The sequence below is a fragment of the Alosa pseudoharengus genome, unplaced genomic scaffold (genome assembly GCF_046254945.1).
Source record: "Alosa pseudoharengus isolate Yale_2024_CS ecotype anadromous, Long Island Sound unplaced genomic scaffold, YU_APseudo_1.1 YU_APseudo_1.1_scf_24, whole genome shotgun sequence".
Taxonomy (NCBI): Eukaryota; Metazoa; Chordata; class Actinopteri; order Clupeiformes; family Clupeidae; genus Alosa; species Alosa pseudoharengus.
The window spans coordinates 9,447,353-9,452,352 of record NW_027468689.1 but is presented as its reverse complement, the minus strand read 5'-3'; the positions used below and the strand labels follow the sequence as shown (position 1 = coordinate 9,452,352).

General features: G+C 50.8%; 1 protein-coding gene across 2 annotated transcripts in view; it reads left to right on the top strand.

The window, feature by feature from the left end:
• The window catches only part of pard3ba (par-3 family cell polarity regulator beta a), a 168,772-nt gene that overhangs the window by 98,994 nt on the left and 64,778 nt on the right, over positions 1-5,000 (top strand). The gene's annotated exons all lie outside the window — the stretch shown is intronic.

The following is a 5,000-nucleotide window of genomic DNA, read 5'->3' as shown; positions in this document are numbered from 1 at the left end:
GTCACACACCTAAAAACACAAACACCTGCCAGAACAGTTTGAATCAGACATCCACACAATGTAGAGACACACCGACCTCATACTCTACTGTGAGCCATTGTTCTGAGCCTGACAAGCAGAGAGAGAGAGAGAGAGAGAGAGAGAGAGAGATACTGGTGGTGGCGGCAGGTGGCAGACACGTGATAATCAGTTAGGCATCAGGAGTACATATGAGGAAGCAGGAGAGAGAGATGACCGATTATTTCATGAAGTTATCTGAATGTGTGCGCTAAGGTGTGAGAGGCACATATTCATTTGTGTTTATGAATGTGTGTGTCCTAGTAGGTGCGTGTATGTGTTTGTAAAGACGTCATGTGCTTGTGTGAAAAAAAAGCAAAAAGGGCACAAGTGTGTGTGTGATTGAGAGAGAGTGAGTGTGTGTGTGAGAAATAGAGAGAGAGTGAGTGAGAGAGAGAGAGAAAGAAAATGTGTGTGTGTGCGCACGTGCACGTGTGTGTTGTCTCTGGTGGGCGGTGATAGCAGCCGAGCTGTCGAGCCAGAACCAAACGCTCGGGCGCGACTCCCACCGCTCCCCCTGATCGCCACGGAAACCGTCCACCTTGGCCGGTAATAAGCCTGCCCGGTGTGGCACATTTCCCCACGTTAGCCGCGGCTGACCCCGTTAACTCATCCCTCCCTCCCTCCTTCCCTCCCTCCCTCCCACTTTCCTCTCTGCCATCCCTCTCTTTCCCCCCCCCGTCCACCCCCAGAAGAGAGGGATGTTCCATTCCGGCGGAGCGGAGCGGCGCTGTCCATTTCCAATTACAGCTCGTTAGGGGGGCGCGGATTGGCTCGCTCTCCTCTCGCTCTCGCTCGCGCTCCGCCGATGCAGCCGGCCGGCCACCGGGAACTGATTGGTTTTCATTACGGGAGAAGAAGCCACCGCGTCCTGTTTTTATTTCCTCCACCGCTCTCCCGCCACCTGCACCTCTCCCCAGCCTCCTCTTCATCCCTCTGTGTGTGTGTGTGTGTGTGTGTGTGTGTGTGTGTGTGTGTGTGTGTGTGTGTGAGTCTGTGTGTGTGTGTCAATTCATCTCTTCCTCATCCCCTCTTCCCTCTCTCTCTCTCCTCTCCTCTTCCCCCTCTCCTCTCCTCTTCCCTCTCTCCTCTTCCCTCTCTCCTCTCCTCTTCCCTCTCTCCTCTCCTCTTCCCTCTCTCCTCTCCTCTTCCCCCTCTCCTCTCCTCTTCCCTCTCTCCTCTTCCCTCTCTCCTCTCCTCTTCCCCCTCTCCTCTTCCCTCTCTCCTCTCCTCTTCCCTCTCTCCTCTCCTCTTCCCTCTCTCCTCTGCTTGCTGCTGTTTATTGGCCCAGTTGCTCATCTGTTGTTTTTTTTTGTCCGTATGTTCCCAATTCGATCCCCTCTGTAACTTTTCTATTTTCTTCTCTGATTTCACACTTCTTCTTGTCTCCTCCATGATCACCCCCACTACCCACCCCCCCCCACCACCACCACCTCCACCCACCTCCGCCCCTCTCCAGCCAGACCAGACCAGCGTGTTTAGGAAACGGGTTGGAGCTGAGGCGTGTCCTCTCCCCGTCGTCTTGGTCACGCTCCACTTCATGACCTCTTGAGTCTCATTCCTCTACACCCATCCCCTCCCCCCACCCCACCCCACCCCCTCCCCAACCTGCCCTCTCCTCCGCCAGCCCATAATACTCTCTGCCCGTCGCTCACCCGACTCATCTCGGGGTCTGTCCTGTCATTACCGTCCTCAGGGGCGAAGGGAGATTGCATCTTTATTAAGGCGCCTCCCAGCTCCCTTATCTCCTCCTCCCACCTCCATCTCCATCTCACCATTGTCCCACTTCTCCCGGAGATGCTATCCACCACGGCGCACGGGTGGAATGAAATGCTCTGCTGGTTAAGGTAATGGAATAGGTAGTGGTGGGCAGCTTGCTACTTACGACCAGGTTAGACAGCTCACTACACTCCTGACCTTGTGGAAAATGAGCCGGGGTGTTGGGGAGATTGGCAAAGCTTTAAAGGTGTGGGGGGACCGTAATGCTATATGTCAGCGGGATTCTTTCCTTCCCTTTTCAAAGTGCTTCATAAATCCTCTTATAGAGATATCACCTCGTATTGGAGAAGCCACCGCAGATAATAGTGTCTTTCTGCCGTTGCTTTGACACTGTTCTTCAAAAAAACTGATCTCCACTGGAATTTAGGGAGGGGGACGAATTGGGTTTGGTTTTTCAAAAAGCCCCATGGCTTCTTCCAGAGAGCCGAACAGATTTAAGAAAACGTGGATATTTCGACAGCAACATTCCCTTGACATGTTCATGGGAGTCAGAGGGTTCACAGAGGCTGTGTGTGATGGATGTCTTCTCTAAAGATGAACCTAAGAGCAGGAGACGCCGGCAGACGTGATCATTACGGTATCTCTCCATGGCTCACCAGGGCCCGCTCAGCCAGAGTCGGGGCTGCTGCAGATGCTGCCGTGTGTGAGCTAACGAGCCCCTTTGTCCCTGTGAAACATGCAGCCAGCAAGAATAGAGGCTCTCTCTCTTTCTCTCCTTCACTCTCTCTCTCTCTTTCTTTCTTTCACTCTCTCACTCACTCACTCTCTCTCTCTCTCTCATTCTCTCTATCTATGTTATTTACTTGTTCACAGACTGTTCTCTCTCCCTCCCTTCTCTCTCTCTCTATCTCTTTCTCCATGTCATTTACTTATTGTCAGGCTGTTCTCTCTCTCTCTCTGTCTCTCTCCCTGCCTGAGACGCACACTCTTTTCCTCACACAAACATTTGCCCAATCCTCCCCCTCCCCATTACTATCACACACACACACACACACAAACACACACACACACATATACACAGCAGTCAGACATGGGGGGTTAGGGGGGTCACACCAGGCACCAGCACTGCGGGCTACAAGGCCCCTTGGCCGCCGTCCCCAGTTAATGACTTCACTTTCAGTAAGCAAGAGCTGGCAAATGATTAGCAGCTGTGCATGCTCTGCCACAGGGGAGCCTAGCGCGGCATGCTAACTCGCTAGCTCCCAGCTCGGCCGAGCCCACACTCGTGCCATCACAGAGGGCTGGGTTTCGGTGGAATGCGCCGTGCCAGCAGCCTGCGGTTGGCACATGTGAGGGTGCCCTGAGGTGACGTGGCATGGCATGCCAGCTGCCATATGAGGGCGCATGCTAGTGGTGTGCCCGCTGTTGTGTACCCCATCAGCCTCCGAGCGTCGCTCCCACACCCACCTCCCAGTCTTGTCCATGTATGCTGTAGCTATGCAGCTTAAAGGTGTTCTCTTGCCTAGCACTGAGACAGGAGTGAAGGGGCAGTGTGGGTAGTGAAAAGGAATGGTGTTAATCCGTGCTCAGTCGTGACTTGGCACAGAATCCCACCGCTGTGGGGATGTTCGCGCTCATCATGCCCTGAGTTTACTCAGAACCGCAGGAGTCTCAGAGGATGGCAGGATCTGCAAAACTCTTTCTGCTCGAGACCTGCTCACTTCTTGTCACCCTCCTTACAAATCCCTCAACCCGTTTTCTGCTTCTCCCTCTCTCTCTCTCTCTCTCCCTTCTTTCTCTCTCTCCCTCTCTCTCTCTCTCCCTCTTTCTGTTTCCCCATCGCTCCGTCTCTCCGCTTCTTTTCTTTTGTCTGTTTTTCTTCTCGTCCGTCTCTCTCTCTCTCTCTCTCTCTCTGTCTCTCTCTCTCTCTCTCTGTGGCTCTCATCATCATGCTCCACTCTGCTGGGGGAATGGGGGCTCATGAAAAATGAAAGGGATTATTTAAGAGAAATTGCTCTGTAATGAAAACCTATTATTGCATCCCACGGTGCAGAGCCTGTGGCGGCTGCTTCTTCCTCTACTCAATCCTGTTTGTGTGGATTACTGATACACATACACACACATACACATACACACATACACACACACACACACACACACACATACAAACACACACACATACACACACACAAATACACATACACACACACACACACATACACATACACACACACACAAATACACACACATAAAGAATAGATTTATCCTCATCCTGAATCCAATAGTCTGGGTATTCTTCCTTTGAGCACTGCTGTAACTTCCCCAAAAATCTAACATGATCACACACACACACAAACATATACAAACACACACACATACACATACACACACACACACTAGCACACCTCCTCATATGCATGCCACACTAGCTTTGGAGGCTCTCTGAACAGTTTTAAACACTAGCCATCAGTATGTGGTGGGCATATATATATATGAACTGGCTTTTTTGGGTGGAGAAGGGTGTGTGTGTGTTTGTGTGTGTGTGTGTTCGTTCATGCCTAAGTAACCACATTTTAAAACAGGATTATTCCTGTTTGCTTTATTTGAATGTAGCTTTAACCTTGACTTGTGTGGGCCTTGGATGGTGTGTGGGCCTTGAGTTGGTGTGCGGGCAGTGGTCAGTGTTTTTACTCATAGGTTGTGTGTGTGTGTGTGAGAGAGAGTGTGTATGTGTGAGAGAGAGCGTGCAGAGCTTCTATGTGGCACATTATGACACTGCAGCTGAAACAGTATGAAATTGGACTGTGTGTGTGTGTGTGTGTGTGTGTGTGTGTGTGTGTGTGTGTGTGTGTGTGTGTGTGTGTGTGTGTGTGTGTGTGTGTGTGTGTGTGTGTGTGTGTGAGTGAAGGCTTACTGCAGATGTTCTCACTGCACAGAAGCCTGACTGGCCCAGTAAAGACCCTCCTAATTAAAACCAAGTGCGGCTACTTTGTGGGAGCGAGAGAAAACATGCTCCATATTAGGAAAGAAAGTAGTTCTAGGGACCAACCTTCTTTCTTTCTACCTCTCAGTATTTCTCTCTCTCTCTCTCTCTCTAAATGGCATAAATCTCATCACTCAAAGTCATAGTAATCTGACACACAAAGGCTAACACACATACTGATTACACGTGTTGAGTAGAATGTAGCGAATGTCTTTCATATATCAGCGGAAATATCTTGATT